At 38.4% G+C, this 26,740-nt stretch overlaps 1 long non-coding RNA gene across 2 annotated transcripts; it reads right to left on the reverse strand.

Moving 5' to 3' along the window:
- Positions 1–502: 502 nt before the first annotated feature.
- LOC103878575 lies at positions 503–2,536 on the reverse strand. Of its 2 annotated transcripts, none has more exons than XR_001895475.3 (2): positions 2,501–2,536; positions 503–2,048 (listed from the first exon to the last, which is right to left on the reverse strand). It is a non-coding gene; the product is annotated as an uncharacterized LOC103878575 (long non-coding RNA). The 2 variants fall into 2 exon arrangements; XR_002517728.2 differs by lacking the exon at positions 2,501–2,536 and adding an exon at positions 2,195–2,352.
- Positions 2,537–26,740: the final 24,204 nt, after the last annotated feature.

Raw genomic sequence — 26,740 nt, forward strand, 5'->3', positions numbered from 1 at the left:
GCACTGGAGAGCACAGTGAACCACATTCCACTGAGTCACTCGTGTAGGTGTCTCTAAGCTAGGAGATGTGTACTAATTCCTAACAGGCAAGAGTTTAGGCCGGCGTTGGCCATCAGAGAGGATGAAAGAAAAAATTTGTCTTATTTATGGGGCTAGCATAAGAGGAAGCTAGAGCTTTACTAAATGTGAAAATTTAGATTGATGTATATTCTAAATCCTGAATACCCAGCGACAAACTGATGTTTCAATATCTGTTTATACAAGGTGTGTGTTATCATTACACTGGCAAATTGGATGATATGTTTGCTTTATTTCAAATCACTAAGTTTTGTATTATGGTGATATACTCATACTGCTTTTTTATCAACTCAGAAAATCCATTATACAAAATCCATTTTTTATGGCCATCTAAATCCTTTATTCAATACCATCAGCCTGGGACATGTTAATGTCTTTCCGCTAGACATACCACCCAGACTTGAAATGCATAGGACACTAAGCATACAGTGGTAGCAGCATGTTTTTCTTTAATAAAAAGGCATTATTTTTGGAGGCAGTTTTACATTTACAAGAAAATCAAGCAGACAATACAGAGAGTTCCTTAAACCCTCCCTAGCTCATCATGCCTATTAGTAAGATATCTTGCATTCCTATGGTATATTTGTTACAATTAATGAGCCAATATTGATACATTATTCTTATTAACTAAAATTAACAGTTTCATTAAGGTGCACTGTTTGTGTTGTACATTCTATGGGTTTTAAAAATGTGTAATGTAATATATCCACCATGACATTTTACAGAATGGTTTCACTGCCCTAAAAATCCCCTGTGGTCCACCTATTAATCCCTCCTCCTCCCTGCAAATCCCTGGCAACAACTGTACTTTTCGTTGTCTCCATAGTTCTGCCTTTTAAAGAATGTCATATAGTTCGGCTTACACAGTATGTAGTCTTCTCAGACTGGCTTCTTTCTCTTAGTGATGGGCATTTAAGGTTTTGTTTTGGTTTTTTTTCCATGTCTTCTCATAGTTAAATAACACGTACCTTTTTATTACTTAATATTCTATTGTATGAGTGTACCAGAGTTTGTTTATCCACTCACTTACTGAAGTTGCATCCACCTTTGGGCAGTTATGGATAAAACTCCTATAAACATCAATGTGCAGATTTTTGTGTTGACCTCAGTTTCCCATGCCTTTGGTTAAAGCCAAGACACAATTACTGGATCTTATGGTGAGAGTATACTTAGTTTTGTGGGAAAGCACTTCCCTTCCAAAGTGGCTGTATGGGGCTGTATGGGAAATATTTGAATTAACATCCAAATCACATAGTCTTTTTGTTACACTTTAAGCATTAAGTGATTCGTTGTCATAGTTACCTTGGGAGTTAATTGCTTCTGAGGAGTTGACAAGGGCTCTCAGTAATGTGGTGCATATTAAGACAGGTTATATTAATGAATAAACAATGCATGAACTATGAAATGTGAGACCATGCAGAGTATATTATTAACAAATAATGATCACGTACTATGTATTTATCTTTTGACAGAGGTGCACAACAAAAACAAATGTTGATGTTCTTGAAAATTTGCAAGTCAAGTCTCAAAATTAAATATAAATTTTATCTTTCCATGTAAGTGATAGACTAATGAATCTACAGATTTGCAAGTTTATAAGCTGAAGTGAATGAGTGCCTCCTTCTGAAAATTATTATTGGGCTTATGACTTTAGAAGTGCATGCATTTCGCCCCAGTTGGCCTAAGCTGGCCGTTTCCTCCAAGTGGGCATGTTAGGAATACCAAATGTCACGAACAGACTGCAGAGAGAGAGAGGAAGGGAACATTTAGCTTCTGACAGCTGAACACAAGAAAAGGGTCCAACCAAGTTTCCTGGAAAATCTGAAAGCTGGAGGTTACAAGCATCAGCTGACCAATGCCCAACTTCTCGTTTATTTTAATTCCTCTGTTTTAATAGACAATATTTCATTTTGACATGTTAAGGAACATTTCTGTGTCTCTGTTCTGGCCCCTGATGTTACCTTTGGGGACTAGGGAGAAGAGAGAGGCAGCAATTAATATATTTATAAGAACATATTTTTGAATAAGAACAATATGCATGAATTAATATTTATTAATACATTTTTACTAATCAAAATATATTCACAAGAAAGTATTTGTATTTAAGAATACTAACTTAATATATATGTGAAATATGCTATTCAGGAGTACATTCTTAAATCCCATGTTCTTTGTGCCACATGTATCCACTGATCTCTACGGAAGATTCATAAAAATGATATGAAATATAACCAAATTGCTGAAAACCACAGACAAGAAAAATCTTGAAGGCAGCTAGAGGAAAAATTAAGTATTTACATCAAGCATTTATCAATGAGAAGAATATATTCATCAGAAGAATTGTATTAGTCTGTTCTCACACTGCTAATAAAGGCATACCCGAGGCTGGGTAATTTATAAAAGGGACGTTTAATTGACTCACAGTTCACCTTGGCTGGGGAGGCCTCAGGAAACAAAATCATGGCAGAAGTGGAAGCAAATATGTCCTTCTTCACATGATGGCAGGAAGGAGAAGTGCTGAGCAAACGGGCAAAAAGACTCTTATAAAACCATCAGATCTCGTGAGAACTCACTCACCATTATGAGAACAGCAGCATGGGAGTAACTGTCCCCCATGATTCAATTACCTCCCACTGGGTCCTTCCCACGACACATGGGGATTATGAAAACTACAAGTTAAGATGAGATTTGGGTGGGGACACAGCCAAATCGTATCAAGAATATATTTTAAAAATAAATCATTTTATTCAAGAATAAACTCATATAAATATGTTCATCTTTTGCACCACCAGTTTTTCCTTTTCTCTTTTAGTTTCCATCTGTCAAAGCAGAAAGCCAGGTCAGAGATAGACCAAACATCCTACATTTGCTGTGACTATGACACATGAAAATTAGTCAACCTTAAATAGGTAACAGAAACAAATTTAACAAAATAGTCATCAGCAAATTGGCCACTCAGCAAAGTGGCTTTGTCAGTGGACCTGGCCAAGAGAGCTAGGACCTGCTGCCACAGAAACTGCCTTGGTCAGGTGAAACAACCCCAAAGCAGAAAATGCAGGTAGAAAATCAGGACTGAAGCAATTACACATGTTGTAATTGACTTTCCATCTGCAGGGGATAATGCAATGAAACCCCACCACCTTTCCACAGGCTAACTCTGAGAGGAATTTTTAAAAAGTCAGGTACAGGTTGATTTGGGCTCATGAATACTCTTTCATCATTCAACTTTTGATGTTCGAAAGTGTATGTTATTGTATGTGTGCGCATGTGAAATGAAAGAGAAAGGAGCTTGGACACATGAAAACTAAGGAAAGACTAAAAAAACCCTAATAAAGGTTTTACTAATAAAGAATAACAGAAAAAACAGTAATACTAATTTCACTTGCTTCATCTATCACTTTTCTGCACCCTCAGGAAGTACAGTTTACCACTTTGGGAAGTTGAGGAGGGAGCATTTTTCAGACCAGGAGTTTGAGACCAGCCTAGGCATCATATTGATGTCTCTTCTAAAACCACTACTAATGCAATAAAATGTATTCTCATTAAAAATTACATCTGCAGAGAATAAAACAGGAAAAAAACTGCTGTCTTTTCACATTCATTTGTTTATCTCCTGATTTGATTCATCTTGCCATTGTATGTTGCATATAAGTTGTAATAAACTAAAATTTAGTATATTGTGGTACATATACACCGTGGAATACTGGAATACTATACAACTATAAAAAAGAATGAGATCATGTTCTTTTCAGGAATATGATGAAGCTGGAGGCATTATCCTTAACACACACACACAGGAACTGAAAACCAAATACCACATGTTCTCACCTACAAGTGGGAGTTAAACGATGAGAACACATGGATACATAGAGGGGAATGACACACACTGGGGCCTACCTGAGAGTGGAGGGTGGGAGGAGGGAGAGGGGTACAAAAAAATAACTATTGGGTACTAGGCTTAATACCTGAGTGACGAAATAATCTGTACAACAAACCCCTATGACACGAGTTTACCTATGTAACAAACCTGCACAGGTAACCCAAACTTAAAATAAAAGTTTAATATATAAATATATATATAGTCACATTTTGGACAGACATTTACATATAGAGAATGCATGAATACATACATCAATAGATCACAGGTTGTTATTAATGCAAATATGCATTTAAAAATAGGATTTCTAGCACTTTGGGAGGCCAAGGCAGGCGGATCACGAGATCAAAGGATCGAAACCATCCTGTCTAACACAGTGAAACCCCGTTATCTATAAAAATATTTTTTAAAAAAAAATAGCCAGGCGTGGTGCTGGGCGCCTGTAGTCCCAGCTATTCAGGAGGCTGAGGCAGGAGAATTGCTTGAACCCAGGAGGCAGAGGTTGCAGTGAGCTGAGACTGCACCACTGCACTCCAGCCTGGGCGACAGAGCAAGACTCCATCTCAAAAAATATATATATATATAATATTATATATGTAAATAATATATATTTTATATATATAATTTTATATATAATATATATTTTATATATAAATATATTTATATATTATATATATTTATACAAAATATAAAATATTTATATATATTATATTATATATAATATATATTATATATTATATATTATAAATATATATAAATTTTATATATAAAATAATTTTATATTATATATTAAATATATATAAATAATTTTATATATTATATATTTTATATATATAAAATTACATATATAGGATTTCTGGGCATTTTTGGTTGTTGTTTTGTCTATTTTGCTTTTATCAATCTGTTGACACTAGGAGGAAGGCTTACTTTTTTATAGTAGGTATATATTTCACACCATAGTCTTAGGTCTTATGACATAGTTAAAGGAAAAATCATATAAGAACTCAGAGGTGTAAAATAGAGTCATTTATGATGGTTTTGGGAACCTATAATGATACATCTATGTTAATTTTTAATATGTTAATTTAATTTAGGTTTTCTGCTTTTGGAACTGTGTACAGGTAAGATGCTCTAAGCCACCGTATAGCAAAATTTAAATGAAAACTACCATTACACTTAATTAGCTCCAAATAATTTTAGTATCTATCACTGGGTTTCTACTAGAAAGATAAACAGCTCACTCTAATTGTTAATGAAGTAAAGCTGTCCCAGTCAAATCTTGCATTGCTCTGACACCTGTTTTGCTAAAGAAGGAGGAGAGGCAATTTGCTGTATTTCCCGCTGGCTTCCTGGGGAAACAGAACACATTTGGAGAATGTTTGTTAATTGTGACACGTGTCCAGTGACCCCTGATGAAGAACTCTTAAAGTGATATGGAACGTGTTCAAATTGCTGAAAACCAGAGACAAAGAGAAATTAACACAAAAACTGAAAACCTCTCACAAAAGAGAAAAATCTCGAAGGAAGCTAGAGGAAAAAAGACATTACCCAACAAGAAACAAGGTTAAGAATGGGAGCTGACTTCATATCAGAAACCATGCAAGCAAGAAATTAAGTAACACTTTTGAAATCATAAAAGAGTTTTAAAAACCTATCAACACAGAATTGGATAACCAATTAAAAATTCTTTAAAATATTTGTTAATTACTGTGGTGATTTTGAATTATGGTGAAGTTGAATACCCCTCATGTGACTTGCAAGTTAGTCGTGTTTTTGTAGTTTTCGTTTTTGTTTTAGAGACAAAGTCTTGCTCTATCACCCAGGCTGAAGTGCATTGGCACAATCACAGCTCACTGCAACCCCAACATCCCAGACTCAAGTCATCCTTCCACCTCAGCTTCCCACATTGCTGAGACTACAGGTGCACTCCACCACACCTGGCTAATTTTTCTAATTTTCGTAGAGGTGGGGTTTCACCATGTTGCCCAGGCTGGTTTTGAACTTCTGGGCTCTAGCAATCTGCCCACCTTGGTCTCTCAAAGTCCTGGAATTACAGACATGAGCCACTGTGCCCAGTCTTGCAGGCTGGTCTTAATGACTGACTTTTAAGAAATGGAATATGGAAAAGTAAAAACTGTAATTTTGTAGTGGAGGAAACCAAGTCACCAACATAGCCAAGTAATCAAGGTTAACGTCAACAATGAAAAGTCATATGGCTACCTCACACCACCATGACACAATGGGAAGGTCACTTCAATTATGCGAAATTCTTCCTCAAAATTTACAACCCCACTTTAATCAAGAGAAAACATCAGATTAACCCAAATCATTGATGAACATTCTAAAAGATATCTGGTCAGCGGTCTTCAAAGTGACAAAGCCAGGAAAGACAGAGAGATTGTCCCTGATTGAAGTAGACTAAGGAGACATGAAGACTAAACACAATATGAGATCCTGGATGGTACCTGGGAACAAAAAGAAGACATTAGTTTAAAAAAAAAAAAAAAAAAAAAACTGGTGAAATGTGGGCCGGGCGCAGTGGCTCACTCCTATAGTCCCATCACTTTGGGAGGCCAAAGCAGGTAGATCTCCTGAGGTCAAGAGTCTGAGACCAGCCTGGTCAACGTAGCGAAATCCAGTCTCTACTAAAAATACAAAAATTAGCTGGACGTGGTGTTGGGCACCTACAATCCCAGCTACTCAGGTGGCTGAGGCATGAGAATCACTTGAAACAAGGAGGTTGAGGTAGACGTGAGCCAAGATCGCACCGCAGCCTCGGCATCAGAGCGAGACTTCCTCTCAAAAATGAAAAACTGCTTAAATATAGCCTGTCATTTAGGTAATAGTATTGTACAATGCTAATTTCTTATTTTTAATAAACGTGCCATGGCAATGTAAGAGGTTAACATCAGAAGAAACTGAGTGAAGAGTGTGTAGAAACTGTCTTTACCATCTTTGCAACTCTATGTAAATCCAAAATTATTCCAGAGAATGACTTCACAAGGTGGCAAAATAGAATTTCTCCAGCTGCACACCCCCACACGGAAAACCAACTAGCAACTATCCACAGGCAAGAATACCTTTCTGAATATCCCAGAACTCAGGAGTGAGACAGACACCCAATTGTACTGCAGAACTAAGAAAAGCTGTGCTTGAAGGGTAAGGAACAGTTCATTTTGAGCATGCTACCCCCTCCACCAAGCTGACACAGCATGACGCACAGAGGATTTCACTGGACCCACAATTTCTACAGTGGGAAAAGTAAGTTGGAGGTGTACATTCAGCTTTCCCACCATTCTGGAACCCTTCACAGGAGGCTCACTCTTGTCTTATACCACAGGAAACATTAGGAGTACCATCAGGGCTAGATCACCTAGGGTCAGCTAGAAATAAAGAATGGGAGTAGATCTCACTGAGACCAGCATGTAGCTGCTCTGCATTCTGGCTAACTGAGGAATCATATGAGCGAAACTAGCCAACAGCATTGTACCGCAGGAAGTACAGTTCACAGGTCTACCCAGCTCGAATCCCTTGCCAGCTTTCTTATGTAGACTAGACCTGGTGCTTTCTAGAGCATTGCCCAGGCTAGAAGGCAAGTGAAAGTCAGCACTTATCTGCAGAGGGTGCATCTGGCCCCACCCAGCACCAGCAGCTGACCAGGCACTCCACTAAGCCTTGGTGCTTTGTTTAAACCTACTCTAGGCCAGGAGACAAGATCAAGTCCACCCATATGTTTGGGGCATAATGGCTTCTAGCCCTGATCACCCTGTGTAGCTGAGCACCACCACCAGAATCTTTAGTTGACATAGAGCTCAGCACAGAGGCCTGCTCAACTATAGATTCAAAACAATACCGTCCAGCCAGTGGAGACAGCCTATAATCCTAACTAATCAAGAGTGAATTGCAGAGTCCAGTTAGCAGTACCGTTCAACCTTAGGGCTCAGGAAGTCACACAGGCCAACTAGAGAACCTGACACCAAGGTCTCCCTGTCCAGGGTCATTGCCAGCTAATGCATCCATAATTCCTTCCTGCGAAGCAGTAAAGATCTGTCAAAGCCTGGAAGAGGTGGCTGTGTCCTCAAACACAGAGGCATCAATGCACGAACAGGAGGTATTATAAAAAGTCAGGGAAATATGACACCACTAAAAGAAAATAATAAAGATCCAATAATAGATCTGGAATAGAAGGTGATCTATAAAATGACTGACAGAGAGTTCAGGATAACCCCCTTAAAGAAGTTCAGGGAACTCCAATTAAATAAAATTAAATTTGAAACTAATTCATGAACAAAATGAGAATTTGAGAAAGAACTAGAGATGATAAATAGAAACCAAATAGAAATCTGAGACATAAAGAATGTAATAATTTAACTGAAAAATTCAATGGAAAGCTTCAACAGCAGACTTGATCAAGCAAAATAAAGAATCAATGAATTCAAAGATAGATAACTTGCAATTATCCAGTCTGAAGAGCAAAAAGAAAAATAATAAAGAAGGCCTACAGGAATTATGAAATACCGTCAAGCAAACTAATATTCACATAATAGGAGAATCAGAACAAGATAAAGAAGGCCCAAAAAGCGTATTTAGGAAAATGGCTGAACATTTCCCAAATCTGGGGAAAGATGACAACATCTAAATACAGGAAGCTCAGAAGTCTCCAACCAAATTCAACTCAAAAAGGAATTCTCCAAGATAAAACATAATCAATTTATCAAAAATCAAAAACAAAGAAACAAGACTGAAAGCAAGAGATAAGAAACATATCACATTCAAGGGAACCACAATATGACTTTCAGCTGACTTCTTAGCAGAAACTCTGCAGGCCAAGAGAGATTGGGGTGATATATTCAAAGTGCTGAAGAAAAAGAACTGCCAACCAGGAATTTTTTACTTGGCAAAGGTGTCCTTAAAAAATAGAGAGAATTGGCTGGGCGCGGTGGCTCAGGCCTATAATCCCAGCACTTTGGGAGGCCTAGGCGGGCGGATCACGAAGTCAGGAGATTAAGACCATTCTGGTCAACATAGTGAAACCCCGTCTGTACTAAAACTACAAAAATTAGCTGGGCGTGATGGCGTGCACCTGTATTCCCAGCTACTGGGGAGCCTGAGGCAGGAGAATCGCTTGAATTCAGGAGGGAGAGGTTGCAGTGAGCCGAAATCACGCCACTGCACTCCAGCCCGGCGACAGAGCAAGACTCCATCTCAAAAAAAAAAAAAAGACGAAAACCGAAATGAGAGAATTCCAACTTCCCCAGATAAACAAATCCTAAGGGAGTCATCCTGCTAGGGATAACATTATCCCTACTATAGAATGGCTAAAGGCAGTTCTTTAAGCTGAAATGGAAGGTTTCTACTTAATAACAACAACGAAAAAACGCAAGTAAAAAACTCAGTGGTATTAAGTAACACAATCAAACTGAGATTCTCTAACACTGTATGGGTGACACGTAAAGCAATCATATCCTTACTGTGATGATTAAAAGACAAAACTATTAAAAGAAATTGTAGCTGCAATTGCTAAAGAATACAAATTACAAAAAAAAAATTAAAAATTTTACATCAAAATTATAAAAGGGGGGAGTGAAAGTGTGAGATTAAAGTTCAATTATTATCAGCTTTATGTAGCCTGTTATAACGCTCAGTTATTTTATGCAACCTTCATTGTAACCACAAAGCCAAAAAAAAATAGCGAGAGAGGAATAAACAGGGACTTACAAAAAATCAGAAAACCAATGACAAAACAGCAGTAGCAAGCCCTTATCTATCAGTAATTACCTTGAATGCAAACAGTTTAAATTATTCAACCAACAGACACAGGACAGCTGAATAATTTTTTTTTTAAAGAACCACATGCTGCCTACAAGAGACTCACTCACTCTACTGGTGACACATACAGACTTAAACTGAAGGTATGAAAAAAGATACTCAATACAAATAGACACCAACAGAGACCAGGAGTATATATACTTTTATCAGTCAAAATTGTCTTTAAATCAAAAACTGTAAAAAGAGACAAGGTCATTAAATAATGAGAAAGGAGTCAATTCACCAAGAGGACATAAAAATTGTAATTATATATGCACCAACATCAGAGAACCTAAATACATAAAGCAATTATTAAAAATGACATGGAGAAGTGACAGTACTACAGTATGGAAACTCAATACCCCACTTTCAAAAATGTCCATACTACCCAAAATGATCTACAATGTCAATGTAATCTCTGCCAAAATTCCAATATCATTTTTCACAGAAATAAGAAATATCCTTAAATTTGCGTGAAATCACAAAAGATCCTAAAGAGTCAAAACGATCTTGGGCAAAAAGAAAAAGGCTGGTGTCATTACACTCCCTAATTTCAAAATATAAAGTTATTCTAATGAAAATAGTATGCCACTGGCATAAAAAACTTACTGATGAAACAGCATAAAAGCCCAGAGATCAACCCATGCATGTATGATCAATTAATTTTTGACCAAGGTGCCAAGAACACACATTGGGGAAAGCACTGTATCGTCAATAGTGTGGGGCAAAATTAGCTATCCACATGAAGGAGAACGAAATTGAATGCATATTGTGTCTATAAGTGGTGGGTTCTTGGTCTTGGCTGACTTCAAGAACGAAGTCACAGACCCTCGAGGTGAGTGCTACAGTTCTTAAAGATGGTGTGTGGGGAGTTCGTACCTTCTGAAGTTCAGGCGTGCCCGGAGTTTCTTCCTACTGGTGGGTTCGTAGTCTCGCTGATTTCAGGAGTGAAGCTGCAGACCATCCCGGTGACTGTTACATCTCTTAAAAGGCAGCACGGTCTGCAGTTGTTCCTTCCTCCCGGTGGGTTCCTGGTCTTGCTGGCCTCAGGAGTGAAACTGCAGATCTTCCCACTGAGTGTTACAGCTCTTAAGGGCAGGGCAACTGAAGTCGTTCCCTCTTCCCGATGGGATTCTCCTGTAGCTGACTTCACGAGTGAAAAGGCAGGCCTTCACAGTAAGCGCTAAAGCGAATAGAAATATTGCAGACCCAGAGAATGAGCAACAGCAAGATTTACTGCAAACAACTACAGAAAAAACCCTCCACAATGTGGATGAAGAACCAACCACGTTGCAGCTACTGACACAGGTGGCCTGCTTTTATTCCCTTATCTGGCCCCACCCACATCCTGCTGATTGGTCCATTTTACAGAGAGCTGATTGGTCCGTTTTACAGAGTGCTGATAGGTCCGTTTTGACAAAGCGCTGATTGGTGTGTTTACACACCTTTAGCTAGACTAGAGTGCTGATTGGTGTGTTTACAATCCTTTAGCTAGACAGAAAGCTTCTCCCAGTCCCCACCCTTCCCAGAAACCCAGCCAGCTTCACCTCTCACTGGCACTTGCTGTGGGACTTCGCTGGCACCTAGCCCTCCCACTCTGGCAGGCCAGAGAGAGCTCCTCCCAGACAACCAAGAGAAAAAGAGGGGAAGCGACAAAGAGAGGGAGACTCAACATCGTGGCCAACAACCCGACCTAGAGGGAACTGCGGTCCACGCACAGGACTCAGCCTCCCATCAAGCCCAGCAGGCTCTGGCTGGCCGCGCCTAGTGCCGAGTCCGCGGAGCGGGCGCCCACCGGAACCAGGCCCTGAGCACGCGCGCAACCGCGGCTCCTGCCCGCTCCGCTCCCTCCACACCTCCCCGCGAGCAGAGAGAGGAAGCCGGTTCTGGCCTCGGCCAGCCCCGGAGAGGGAGCCCCCACAGTGCAGCGGCGGGCTGAAGGGCTCCTGGAGCGCAGCCAGAGAGGACGCCTAGGCCGAGGCCGCGTCAAGAGCGAGGGAAGACTGCTAGCACATTGTCACCTGTCAATATTTTATACCACATACAAAAATCAACCCAAATGGATTAAAAATCTAAACATAATATCTGAAACTGTGAAACTACTAAAAGAAAACAGAGAAAAATCCTCACAACATTCCCTGAGGCAATGATTTTTTGGATATGACCCCAAAAGCACAGGCAATAAAAGCAAAAAGGACAGAAATAAGGCATCAAACTAAAACGCTCCTTCAGAGCAAACCATTAACAAAGTGAAGGGACAGCCCCACAGAACGGGAAAAAATATTTGCAGACTATACAACTAATAGAGGGCCAATATCTGAAACATAAGAAACTCAAACAGCACAAATAACATCAGTCTAAATTGGTGAGCCCTTTCAATCTGTAGCTCCTTTTTTTTTGTTTTTTTGGTTTTCTTGGTTTTTTTTTTTTTTTTTTTTTTTTTGGCTCTAAGTTCTGGAATACATATGTAGAACGTGCCGGTTTGTTATATAGGTATACATGTGCCATGGTGGTTTGCTGCACCTATCAACCCGTCGTCCATCATTTAGGTTTTTTGTTTTTGTTTTTGTTTTTTGAGGCGGAGTCTCTGTTGGCCAGGCTGGAGTGCAGTGGTCAGATCTCCACTCAGCGCAAGCTCAGCCTCCCAGGTTCACGCCATTCTCCTGCCTCAGCCTCCAGAGTAGCTGGGACTACAGGTGCACCACAGGCACCCACTACCACGCCCGGCTAATTTTTTTGTATCTTTAGTAGAGACAGCGTTTCACCCTGTTAGCCAGGATGGTTTCCATCTCCTGACCTCGTGATCCACCCACCTCAGCCTCCCAAAGTGAGGGGATTACAGGCATGAGCCACCGTGCCCGCCCTGTCATCTAGCTTTTAAGCCCCACAGGCATTAGGTATTTCTCCTAATGCTCTCCCTCCCCTTGCCCCCTAACCCCATGACAGGCACCGGTGTGTGATGTTCCCCTCCCTGTGTCCATGCGTTTTCATTGTTCAGGTCCCACTTACTAGTGAGAACATGCAGTGTTTGATTTTCTGTTCCTGTGTTAGTTTGCTGAGAATGATGACTTCTAGCTTCATCCATGTCCCTGCAAAGAACACGAACTCATTCTTTTTTATGGCCACATAGTATTCTATGGTGTATATGTCCCACATTTTCTTTATCCAGCCTATCATTGATGGGCATTTGGGGTGGTTCCAAGTCTTTGCTATTGTAAATAGTGTTGCAATAAACATACATGTGCATGTGTCTTTATAGTAAAATGTCACGAAAAGAAAACAATAAAAACAACTGGGAGAACTAATAGTTGGCATTTTCTTACTAATTTATGCCTCAGTGGGACAATATTTTATCAACTGTTAGCATGGAAAAACAAATATACTTTGTTTTTGAGAGGAAAAAAAAAAAGAAAAAACATTAAGCGTCTCTATTAGGCAAGAAAGGGATAGGAAAAGCATGATTTGGGTAAAGCTAAGTAGTGAAGTAAATGTCAAGTGATAGCCTAAGAAGCTGAGGACAATTTTCACTTGCATCACAATTTTTAGTAGAGTTGCTTAGTCACTTTATTTTATTATTCTTATTATTTTTTGAGATGGAGTCTTGCTCTGTCACCCAGGCTGGAGTGCAGAGGCACAATCTCGGCTCACTGCAAGCTCCGCCTCCCAGGTACAGGTCATTCTCCTGCCTCACCCTCCCGAGTAGCTGGGATTACAGGTGCCCGCCACCACACCCGGCTAATTTTTTGTATTTTTAGTAGAGATGGGGTTTCACCGTGTTAGCCAGGATGGTCTCGATCTCCTGACCTCATGATCCACCCACCTCGGCCTCCCAAAGTGCTGGGATTACAGGCTTTAGCCACCACACCTGGCCTACCTTAGTCACTTTAAAAACAGATTTAATATATTTTTTCTCTTAAAAAATCTACAACAAGAAATCTAGAAACCAATCAAATTTCTATCATTTCAAGCCATAGTTCTTTCAATTGTTTCAGGTTATGGAGGCATTTGCCCATAAAATATTTTGCTTGATAATGTTTTCCAATAAGGGAAATAATTTCTGCTCTCATCAACAACAAAATGTCTGGAAGAAAAAGGATACACTAAAGAATAGAAATTTGGCTGAAGAGCCTCTCTATGTAAAGGAATGAAAGGTGTTTCAAAAAGTTACTAACAATAAGCACAAAAACAATTAAACATTAAATATAGAAACAAAAAAGAAACATTTCATGATTTTCTGTAGCTCTTATTGGCAATTAAAAATCAGAAAACAAAAGCAGCAGGGGGAATGCAAGAATAAATGAAGTGCAGAGAAACGGCAAACATGAGTAAATAGTAATGAAAGCTTTTTAAAACTATGATGATAATAATAATATCTTGTAGAAATACAATATGCAATTTTAAAAAGTGTATTACTACAATGGCACAAGGGTGAGAGACAGACAAATACATGGAAATAAACTTGTAAGGATCTTGCATTCTTTGGGAAGTGGCCAAAGCACTAATAACTTAAGAGGACATATTGTGATATTGAGGGAAATGACTAAAAGTTTCATTACAGCTTCAAAGCTAATACAGGAGATTCATAGCCAACAATTGGAGATTACCCAAAAATTCGTCAATAAAAGAATGGATAAACAAATCCCATGTTCATATAATGGAAGAGTACATAACAATGGAAAGGAATGAACTAAAAATATCTACCAAAAATTGGAGGAATATCAAAACATTTTGCTAAGGGAAATGAGTCAGACACAAGATGACATACTGTATGATTTCATTTAATATGTTCAAGAAGAGGCAAAACTAGCCAATGGTGATAAGAGATTGTTTTGGAAAGGACACAGGAAACTTCCTAGGTAACGGAAATATTCTATATGTTGATGTGAATGAGGGTAAAGAGAGAGAAGGAGGAAGAGAGAAAGAGAGAGTCATTGATGAATACTGAAGATCTGAGCTAAGAGTCCTTAATGGATATACAAATATTAAAAGGAGCCTTCTTAAATTGTACCACACACTTTAACCTGGATTCATAAAGCATCAAAAGTAGAAGGGATATAGGGGATCATTTATTCAAATCTCCTCAATTTTACAGATGAAAAAACAGAAGAACAGATGCTGTATTAGTCTGTTCTCACACTTCTATAAAGAACTGCCTGAGACTAATTTTTTTTTAGATGGAGTCTCATTCTGTAGCCAGGTTGGAGTGCAGTGGTACAATCTTGGCTCACTGCAACCTCTGCTTTCCTGGTTCAAGCAATTCTCCTGCCTCAGCCTCCCGAGTAGCTGGGACTGCAGGCGTGCGTCACCACACCCAGCTAATTTTTGTATTTTTAGTAGAGTCAGGTTTTCACCATGTTGGCCAGGATGGTCTCAATCTCTTGATCTCCTGATCCACCCACCTCAGCCTCCCAAAGTGCTGGGATTACAGGTGTGAGCCACTGCACCCAGTGAGACTGGGTAATTTATGAAGAAAAGAGGTTTACTTGATTCACAGTTCCACAGACTGTACAGGAAGCATAACTAGGAGGCCTCAGGAAACTTACAGTCATGGTAGAAGGCGAAGGGGAAGCAAGCATGTCTTACCATACCAAAGCAGGAGAGAAAGAGTGAAGAGGGAAGTGCCACACATTTTTAAAACATCAGATCTCATGATAACTCACTCATTATCATGAGAACAGCAAGAGGGAATCTGCTCCCATGATCCAATCACCTCCCACCAGGTCCCACTTCAACATGAGATTTGGGTGGCAACATAGAGCCAAACCATATCATGCCACCCCTAGTCCCTGCCAAATCTCATGTCCTTCTCACACTTCAAAACACTATCATGCCTTCCCAACAGTCCTCCAAAGTCTTAATTCCTTCCAGTATTAACTCAAAAGTCCAAGTCCAAAATGTCATCTGGAACAAGGCAAGTCTTTTCTGCCTATGAGCCTATAAAACCAAAAACAAATTGGTTACTTCCAAGATACAATAAAGGTAAAGACATTGTGTAAATATTCCCATTCCAAATGAGAGAAATTGGCCAAAACAAAGGGGCTACAGGTCCCATGCTAGTCTGAAATCCAGCAGGGGAGTCATTACATTTTAAAGCTTCAAAATAATCTCCTTTGACTTCAGGTCTCACATCCTTTGACTTCAGGTCTCACTAATGCAATGGGTGGCCTCTCAAGGCCTTGGGCAGTTCTACCTCTGTAGCTTTGCAGCATACAGCCCACATGGCTGCTTTTACAGGCTGGAATTGTGTGCCTGTGGCTTTTCCAAGCACATGGTGCAAACTGTCAGCAGATCTACCATTCTGGGATATGGAGGACAGTGGCCCTCTTCTAATAGCTTCACTAGGCAGTGCTCCAGTGGGGACTCTGTGTGGGGACTCCCACTTCACATTTCCCCCCTGCACTGCCCTAGTAGATGATCTCCATGAGGTCTCCACCCCTGCAGCAGACTTCTGCCTGGACATCCACACATCCTCTGAAACCTAGGTGGAGGCTCCCAAACCTCAACTCTCGCATACTGCACACACACAGGCTCAACACAATGTGGAAGTCACCAAGGCTTGGGGCTTACACCCTCTGAAGCAATGGCACAAGCTGTACCATGGCCCCTTTTAGCCAAGGCTGGAGCTGAAGTGACCATGATACAGGGTGCCATGTCCCTAGACTGCACAGAACAGTGGGTCCCTGAGCCTGGCCCACAAAATCATTTTTCCCTCCAGGCCTGTGATGGGAGAGGTTGCCTTGAAGTTCTCTGAAATATCTTGGAGGCATTTTCCCCATTGTATTGGCTATTAACATTCGACTCCTCTTTACTTATGCAAATTTCTGCAGCCTTCTTGAGTTACTCCCCAGAAAATGGGTTTTCTTTTCTACCACATGGCCACACTGCAAATTTTCCAAACTTTTATGCTCTGCTTCCCTTTTAAATGTTAAGTCCCAGTTGCAGGTCATTTCTTTGTTTATGCAAATAAGCATAGACTTTTAGAAGCAGCCAGATCACCTCTTGAATGTTTTGCTGCTTAGAAATTTCTTCCAACAGATACCCTAATTCATCTCTCTCAAGTTCAAAGTTCCACATATTCCTAGAGCAGGGGCACAATGCCACCAGTCTCTTTGCTAAAGCATAGCAAGAGTGACCTTTACTCCAGTTCCCAATAAGCTCCTCATCTCTATCTGAGATCACTTCAGCCTGGACTTCACTGTCCATATCACTATCAGCATTTTGGTCACGACCATTCAACAAGTCTCTAAGAAGTTCCAAACTTTCCCTTATCTTCCTGTCTTCTTCTGATCCCTACAAACTCTTTCAACCTCTGCTTGTTACCCGGTTCCAAAGTCAGTTCCACATTTTCAGGTATCTTTATAGCAATGTGCTACTCCTCTCTTGCCCCAATTTTCTGTATTAGTTCATTGCTATAAATAACTACCTGAGACTAGGTAATTTATTTTTAAAAAGAGGCTTAATTGACTCTCAGTTCCATAGGCTGTGCAGGAGGCATGGCTTGGGAGGCCTCAGGAAACTTACAATCATGGCATAAGGTAAAGAGGAAGCAAGCACATATTCACTTGACCAGCAGGAGAGAGAGTGAAGGGGGTGGTGCTACACACTTTTAAACAACTAGATCTCAAGAGAACTCACTATCACAAGAACAGCAAGGGGGAAATCTGCCCCCAGGATCCAATCACCTCGCACCAGTTCCCTCCCCCAACACTGGGGATTACAATTCAACATGAGATTTGGGTGGGGACACAGAGAAGAGTCAAACCATATCATATGCCTTGTCAAAGTCTATGGTGCAACTTGTAAATGGAAGAGCCAGTGCTAGGATCCAGTTATCTTGTATCCACTGCAGTACTTGCTCAGAACCATTTTTTACTAAAAATTCAAATTCCATAAGAATTAAATGAAGGCAGAAGACAAATAATATAGCATTCTAAAATTAATCCATACAGTTCATAAGTCAGAAGACAAACAACATAGCATTCTAAAATTAATTCATACAGTTCTTTTATTCCAAACCTAATCTTAGTTGTCTTATTAAATGAAAGTTTCTAGGTTGACCACTGATGAAGACACAGACAGAAGCTGTGAATTTTACACATACTTTGATCACATTTTTTCTCGCCTGAATTATTAGAGAAATAACACGTTTCCTTGTGCTTGATTGCTAAGTGAGACAGATAAGTGTAAGATTATTTTTCAAGCAATATACTTGCTCATCTTTCAGGAAGCACTTTACTCATGATTACATGTGCACTTAGATAAAAGTACAGTTTTTATCTTGATTGTCACTCACGATGTAATTATTCATAAACTTAAGAAAAGAATTTTCTTTCAGTATGACAAATGGTTCTCATGCTTGTGACATGACACTTTTGATCTGTTATATGAAGGGAAAGATTTTTATTCCACCTACCTAAAATTTTCCCTGATACAAGAAATTTGACAGCACTGAATTCTGTACCTGACAGGATTACTTGTCTACTTGCATTCTGTTAACCTAGCAATTTGTTCCAATAGAAGCATTCAAATGAAGAGTAACTTTGTGATAAAAAGACAGGAAGCAAAGGGAAACCAAGGGGAAAAATATCATAAAATAAACCACCTGTTAGTGCTACCAAAAAGGTTAAGAGATCAATTCCAAGATTTATATACTAAGAGGAAAATGTTTTTAACCAACTTATAGAATGCCGTAAGCTGCCACTCCACCTGCTATCTCCTTTCCCAATTTACTTTGCATCATAGGATATCTATAAATAGGAGGATCTACAAAGAAATACAATGCATTATTTTATACCTCAAACCTTTTAAGTAAGAATAAAATATCACATGAGGCAGAGAAATGTTCTATCTACAGATTTAATACCGAAATGATTTTCTTCAAAAGCCAGTAACAGTGTGAAGTTTATTTTGTGGTGACTTTTCATTATTTATCCTCATTTTAATCAAAATCAGGTTTTTCTTGTTCTAAATTGCTATTATATATAGCATTTGTGGTTTGACAATTCAATGAAAATTGGTTTTCACTCAAAAATCAATTCAAAGTTTCTACCAGTAGTATCCAGCGATAAAATCCACTATGTTTCCTTATAAACTAAAAGCAAAACTTGGCATCTAAGTAATCAAATGTTAATAATACCTTGGATAGATTCTCATTGTTAAAAGCAAAGCAAAGAACAAAAGCAAAACCAAACAAAATGCTGTAATTATATTTGACTCCACTTCTTACATATATTTTAAAAATCATAGGTTGGGCATTTTTTCCCATTTATTATCAAATATTTGTATAAAGTCATTGATGCTAGAAAGTCATAATTAATTATTACATCACCTCTATAATTTCTTCTTTCATGTTCATTTTAAAATGGTGAAGCTGCTATCAGCCAAGTTTTCAAAATCAAAGTAAAAGAAGTCAGAATCTTGATGTCAGTCTAGCCTATACCTGACCTGCAAACTCCCTAAAAAGGAAAAAACTGTATTTAAAACTTCTCATGTAGATTCAATGATACTTTTTAAGTACCCTTTCCTGGAATATTGATTACTTAAGTGCTTTTCCAGTGCCAATCTCTGAGCTCAGTTACAGTCAGCCCTTCCTATCCATAGGTTCTGCATCCATGGATTCATCCAACCATGGATAAAATATCTTCAAAAATTAAAAATAACACAAATTTTAAAACAATATGTAAAACAACTATTTATATAGTGTCTACATTGCATTGGGAATAATAAGTAATCTAGAGATTATTTAAAGAGAGAATGTATGTGTGGGTTACGTGCAAATACTTCATAATTTACATAAGGAACTCAAGCATCCGTGGATTTTGGTATCCCCAGGGAGTCCTGGAATCATTGCGCCACGAAAACTGTGTTAAGTATCAAGACAAATGGATTAAGGATAAGCTGCGTCTTCTCTACAATTCTCTCACCACGTTTTTCCTTTAGAAAAACATTAAATTAAGTATGAAAAGCTTTGGCTCTAATTTCTCATAAATTACTTATAATTTGATATTTACAAATATAATTGTGAATTATAAGTTGATATCGTATTGCAATAACATTTTGTTTCTATAATCATGCCTCTTTTTAATGTGATTTTCTCATGTATTTTAATATATTGCAAAAATGCAATAACTGAAGAATTTGTTTTTTGTACAATTAAAAATGTGTATCCAAAGTCTTCTACCATAATAAAAAAATAAAGAGGAGCACCCAAACAAGTAATTTGCCAAGAGTCACAGTTTTCCTTGGACCCGTATATTCTGATCCCCCTGCCACCACCCCACACAGACACATTCACATTTGCCACCACTCTCACTGCCTGCAACGAGATCTAGTTAGCCAGAGATGTTTTTCAGGCTTTTTCAGATATTACGTTCATGTTTTGACTTGCCCTGCAGCATAGTTAAGGAAGCCTGGCTCTGTTTTCCTAGTGTGAAAGGTTTGTCCCACTGGGCTGAATGAGTGACTGTCAATTCATATTTCTTCTTCATGTAGGTATGGCGTAAGTGACTTCTCAACTATTGGAAAGTAACTTTTAAGTAGGATTCACTTGGCTAATAACCACCTTAAAAGGAAGAGGAATATTTGCCATATAAAATACTTCTTCTCTTAAAAGGAAAAGGAATATTTGCCATATAAAATACTTCTTCTTCTTCTCTTAAAAGGAAAAGGAATATTTGCCATATAAAATACTGTATATCTTATTTCAACATAAAGTGAAAATTTTATTTTTATTATTCATATGCAATACTAAAGACCCCCAGCAACATTTCAAATCAGAATTTCACATCAAACATGTAAAATTGCCAAACTCAACTGAAAGATAGGCATCTTAATTTCACCATTGAAATGCTAACTTTTGCAATAAATATTTTGAATATTACTGAAAAATATAACAAACAGAATGAAAGTTGGAGGGCATGTCATTTTCTTATCTGTAGCTTGAACACTGCGATGATCCACATCGTTGCCATACTATTTTTCTAATTTTATTTTCTCATTCATTCTCACTCACTTTGAAAAATATTTGCCATGTCGTGCAAGGATAACCAAAAGATATTCCTCGGAGAAGCCACACACATAAATCAGTAAGCTTGGAGCTCATGTGTGTTATGTAGTTTTGGAATTATTCCAAAGACTTACATAGTTTGTTATGTTTTGCTGTAACAAGAACTTAGATTGTACTCTCTCCACCCCTCGAGAATGTGATACCTGCCGGGCGCGGTGGCTCCTGCCTGTAATCCCAGCACTTTGGGTGGCCAAGGCAGGAGGATCATGAGGTCAGGAGTTCAAGACTAGCCACTTCAAGACCAGCCTGGTCAACATGGTAAACGCTGTCTCTACTAAAAATACAAAATTAGCCGTGTGTGGTGGCTCGCACCTGTAATCCCAGCTACCCAGGAGGCTGAGGCAGCAGAATCACTTGAACCCAGGAGGCAGAGGTTACAGCGAGCCGAGATCACGCCACTGCACTCCAGACTGGGTGACACAGCTTTTTTCCCCTCATGGAGCGGGGAGGGGAAAAAAGAATGCAATGTCAGAGCTTATCAGACCCATCATACGTGAGTTACTGACCTCAACCACTGGATTTCAAAATACATAAAAACATAAGAGCTCGATGAACACTGAGAACTTCAGTAAATCTCAGCCACTTCTCCAAAAATTGAGAGCATATTCTATGACAGGGCTGCCCTGCCAGTCACCTCTTGGAAGACTGAACTCATGCAGCAACAATGCCCCACCCTGTCAGCCTTTGAGCTTTGAAGCCTTTCCTGCATCACCGGCACCACCCACTGGTGTCAAGGGACCTTAGGTGTCTTTGAGGATCTCCATGGTGTCAGATCCCATCTTTCCAGAGAATTCACTTGAAAAAAAAGGTGCACCTCAAACTTTAATTCGATTTTCCTTTCCACAGAGGCCTGCTTCCATTTCTACTTCAGGAACTAGATTTTAGTATTTGGAACTCACTCCCTCTGTCTGTGGTTAATGTGCCTCATCTCTTGAGTGTATTCCCTGTAGATTTGTTTACATTAGTCTCCTCCTTTTCAAGCATTGTGAGCCTAAGAAAACAAATTCTCCTTGCATGGCAATAACCATGTGATTTGTGAAATCATACTTTGAGCATCGTATTTTGACCGTACAAAACAGTGTGGCTCAGAAATTCAATGTGATCATTTCTCTGGTCAGTGTCACATCCCCATGAAGTGAAGCAGTAAGGGAAGAGGAGTTTTAGTTAAGGGGTAAAATGGGTAATCTTGGAAATTACAAGCAACTGAAGAGCTCATTCTAAAATATGCAGAAATCTCCAAAATCATATATACTTTTTATGTTAGCAAAACTTAAGTGCAAGGAGTCATAATTTAGGTTTATTTAAAGAATGTCTCCAGTCTTGAAATCAGCTGGGTGATAAAATAATAATATCATCTTTACTTTTTTCTACTTGTTTCTCTTTAATTTTAGCACATGTAATATAAGACATAAAGTAAAATATAACAGTTTTTCAATACATATTTTTCAGAACTAAATAACATTTAAGGGATATATCCTGATAGTCTTCAAAATATTTTCATCTTAGATTACATATCATTATTTTTTGGTATCAATTTCTAATGTCAAGCTATTTTCCCATTTAGGATCCTAGTTTTTATTTAAATTTTACCTCCTCTTCTTTCACCTATTGTTTTACAGATAGTTTACCATAATTTTCCCTCAGTGCATAGAAAGGATTGAGCTTGAAAATCAATTAGAAGTTGTCTTTTATAATAAAGCTCTCGCTTATTTACTGGAGAAGTGAAGCTAAGTATACAGTTGCATCAGCATGAGTCAGAAAAAGAAGCGGATATTGCTCAGCAGGAAGCCAGGATAATGGGATTTCCAACTTCCTCTAGGTCGTTTTGGGAAAGGTAGTATCATTTTATGTAAGACAAATTCCCAGAAATGTTACCACCCTCAACACACACACACACATACACACACACACACACACACACACACACACACAGAGGCGGCTATTGTGCCTTGGGCACTTGTCTAGCCATTGCCTGAAAATTACAGATAATTTTCACTAACCAATCTAATCACAACTGCTAAAAGAAGTAACCCTCAATTCAGAGTTATTTCCTATTCAGATGCAATACAATTTTTCTTTCTAATGTATTAGGTTGCACAGAAACACTAAGATTGTACTTAACAAATATGGACTGAGAACCATTTTAACGCCATAGTAAAGAAGTGATCACAATTTTATCTGGTTATATTTAAAGTGTTCTGGAATGGTATTGGGAATTGATTTTTTTTTTTTTTTTTTTTTTTTTTTTGAGATGCGGATCTCACTGCGTTGCCCAGGGTGGTCTCTATCTCCTGCGCTCAAGTGATCCTTCTGCCTCAGTTTCCCATGTAGCTGGGACTACTGGTGCATGCCACTGTGCCTGTCACATTTTTTTAAATCATAAGCTGATTCTAAATTATAAATAAATCAAGAGGAAAGGCAGAGGACTTACTATGGTGCTATCTTGACAACATCAAAGTAACTAATCCCCAAAAGTTTATTCGAAAATCACAAGTTGTTTCCATCTTACACCCAATTTCTGTATCAAATAAAGCCTATTATACTCCATAATGAAAAGTACAGATAATGAAAAGTACAGAGCCCAATGATGCTTAAATGACACTATGTAATCTAATAGCTTTGATGAATCAGTTTCCAAGATATATAATTATATTCAAAGAGTTCTGTCTGGTTCTGTTGATACTACAATCAAATTCTTCTTTTGCTGCAGACAACACCTTGTACTTAAGAAGCAGCTGAGTCATGCTCCCCACTATACGCCTCTAACAACAGATATGCAAAAGTCTTAGAGCTAAATGTCTGAGTGGTCCTGTGTTATAATAGATCAATAGTTCCTGAAATTAGTATTTGCCTTCCAGGTTGAAATATGTTTTCTGCAGTGTTCCAAACATTCTTGCATTTCTTAAAGTCATTGTCATAAATAGCAGTGATGCTTTGATAATCCTGATAACAAACTACTTCCAAACTGCAGCAACAGAAGGAAAATGGTAGGATATACAGAAAATCCTTTGAGAAATCCAGAGAGGACTGATAGTAGATATAAAAGCAATAGCCTGTGGCTTTTCAAGAAGAGAAGCACATTTCTTCCCATTAAAACTAGGAATTCTCAACAGATATAGTTTACTTTCAAGTGACTATAATTGTCGCATTCCTTATAATGTCAAATGAAATATTCTTTATTTCCTATGTTTACCGGGTCCTTGGTCACACTTACTATTTGGGCAGAACGGTCCATCGTACATCGAGAAGGCACAGTCACAAGCAATCCCTCTGCGTTTCTCTCACATCTCCCTCGGTGGTGACACACATGGCCATAGCTGTGCAGTGTCCAGCATGCCCTGGCTCCACTCTTGGAGTCACTGTGGCTCTTTCTTTCAGATCCGGGATCATCCCTTTCAACTGCAGAGAATGAATGCATTCCAGAAAGCCTCGGTCTGGTGGCCATTTCACCTACAAGGGAAGCACCGCAAATACAAACACATTCCTTTGTTTTATTCAAGATTTCATCACCCTGTTAAACCGAGGCCTTATGGAGACTAGCAGAAACTGTGATCACTCAAAAGGTCTTAAGAACAAATACAATTTTGGAAACATACATTTAATAAAATGCTAAGTAATGGCAAATTACTTCATTTATTTACTATATATATTCATATATTTTACTTGACACATAGTTGTACATATTTATGGGGTACAGTGGGATATTTCAGTAGATGTATACAATGTATAATGATCAAATCAGGGTAATTAGCATGTCCATCACCTCAAACCTTTATCATTTCTTTGTGTTGGTAACATGCAAAATCCTCTCTCTCAGCTATCTGAAAAAAAAAGCCATAAACTGTTGTTTACTGTGGTTACCCTATAGTGCTACAGAACACGAGAACTTATTCCACCTACCTAACCTCCTAATGTTGAGGAAGATAATACTGACCACATTTGTGAAATATTATCCTAATATGAATGATAATTATAGGTGGGGTTTTATGCTAACATAGCTCCCAAGAACTCCATAAATGAATGCCCACAATTATAAGTGAGAAAATTATTCAACTTTTGTGTGTGTGTGTGTGTGTGTGTTTCTATTCTCAGGCAGGGAGTTGGTTTTAGTTCTTTTTTTAAGAGGCCCAAACTCGTGCTACTGTAAGAATTAACTGCAAGTTAATTATTGCAAGTTGAAGTTATTTATAAGACTATGGTATGTATATACATACACACAATTCTAAATTCACTGTGTAATATTAGTACTCAAAAATCATATATATTCTATAGGAGAACAACCTGTGTGATAATTCATGAGTTATCTCAGTCTCTAATTGGACAGTACAATTATTTACTTTAAAACAGATTAGAAATGACCAACAGAGAGCTATTTTTTAAACTAAATGAAAGCAGAGTAAAAAGAAATGTAGAGTAGAAAGAAATGAAGCAAAATATAGGTCTTCCTTGGGGAAAAAAAAGTCAAGACACAATAAAGCAGTTGAAGAGATGTCTTTCATTTCCTAGAGTGATACACATATTTAGTAGTTTGGTAGTTAATTTTTGTTTAACAGCTATATTGAGGTTTTATTGGCATATAATGAACACACATACTTAAAGTGCAGGACTTGTTAAATTTTTACATGTGTATACAACCACGAAACTATCATCACGATTAAAATAAGGAATATATGCATCATCCCTGCAAAATATTCTCCTCCCTCTTGATAACTCCTCCCCCATAACCTCCCTGCTTCCTTCAAATCCCTGGCAACCATAGATCTGACCTCTCTTATGATTAGTTTCTGTTTTCCAGAATGTCATATAAATGGAACCACACAGTATTTACTTTTCTTTGGCTTTTTTCTTTCAACACAATTATTTTGAAATTCATTAATGTGTGATATGTATCAATAGTTCATTCCTTTTTATTGCTGAGTAGTATCTCATTGTATGAATATAGCTCAACTTGTGTGTTCATTCATTTGAAGATGGGCATTTGAATTGTGTCCAGTTTTGATCTGTTACAAATAAGCTACTATGAACATTTATGCACAGATGGTCATATGAAAATGTCCTTTCCTTTCTCTTGGGTAAATACCTAGACAAGAATAGCTATGTCATACGGCAGGCATCTGTTTAACATTTAAGAAACTGTCAAGTTGTTTTGCAGAACGTTTGTCTTTATGCCAAATTGCTTTGGTTAATTTTATTATGGTAAACTAAACTTGAATTCCTGGGGTAAGTCATTTTTCTGAAACTTTGTTAAGTTTTTTTGCATCTGTGGTCATGAAGGACTGTATTTTTTATTTTCTTAAAATGTCTGTCTAGGCCAGGCATGGTGGCTCACGCCTGTAATCCCAGCACTTTGGGAGGCTGAGGCAGGAGAATCACTTGAACCCAGGAGGTGGAGGTTGCAGTGAGCCAAGATCATGCCACTGCACTCCAGCCTGGGCAACAGAGCACGAATCTGTCTAAAAAAAAAAAAAAAAAAAAAAGTCAATGAGTTCAAAAGTATTCTCTCCTCTTCAATTTTCTGAATGAGTTTATGTCTATTTGTTATTTATTCCTTAAATGTTTGTTAAAAGCCTTCAGCGAAGCCATCTGGGCCTGGAATTTTTTTTTTGTGGGAAGATTTTTAACTATAAACTCAGTCTAATTAATAGACTATTCATGGCATCTATTTCTTCTTCAGTCAGTGTCAGTAGCTTATATCTTTCAAGGAATTTGTGTTTTCTTCTAAGCTGTCAAACATGCTGGCATACAGCTTTTCATTGTAATCTCTTATTATGCCTTTTAATATATGTAATGTATGTAGTGAGATCACCTCTCTCATTATTGATATTGGTAAATTTTGTCTTTTTTATTCTCTTATTGACGGCAGCAGCTGCTGCCATCACGCAGACTGCAGCAGGGAGGCATGGCTGGGCCTG

This window comes from Papio anubis, chromosome 13 (assembly GCF_008728515.1).
Source record: "Papio anubis isolate 15944 chromosome 13, Panubis1.0, whole genome shotgun sequence".
In the NCBI taxonomy this organism is placed as follows: domain Eukaryota; kingdom Metazoa; phylum Chordata; class Mammalia; order Primates; family Cercopithecidae; genus Papio; species Papio anubis.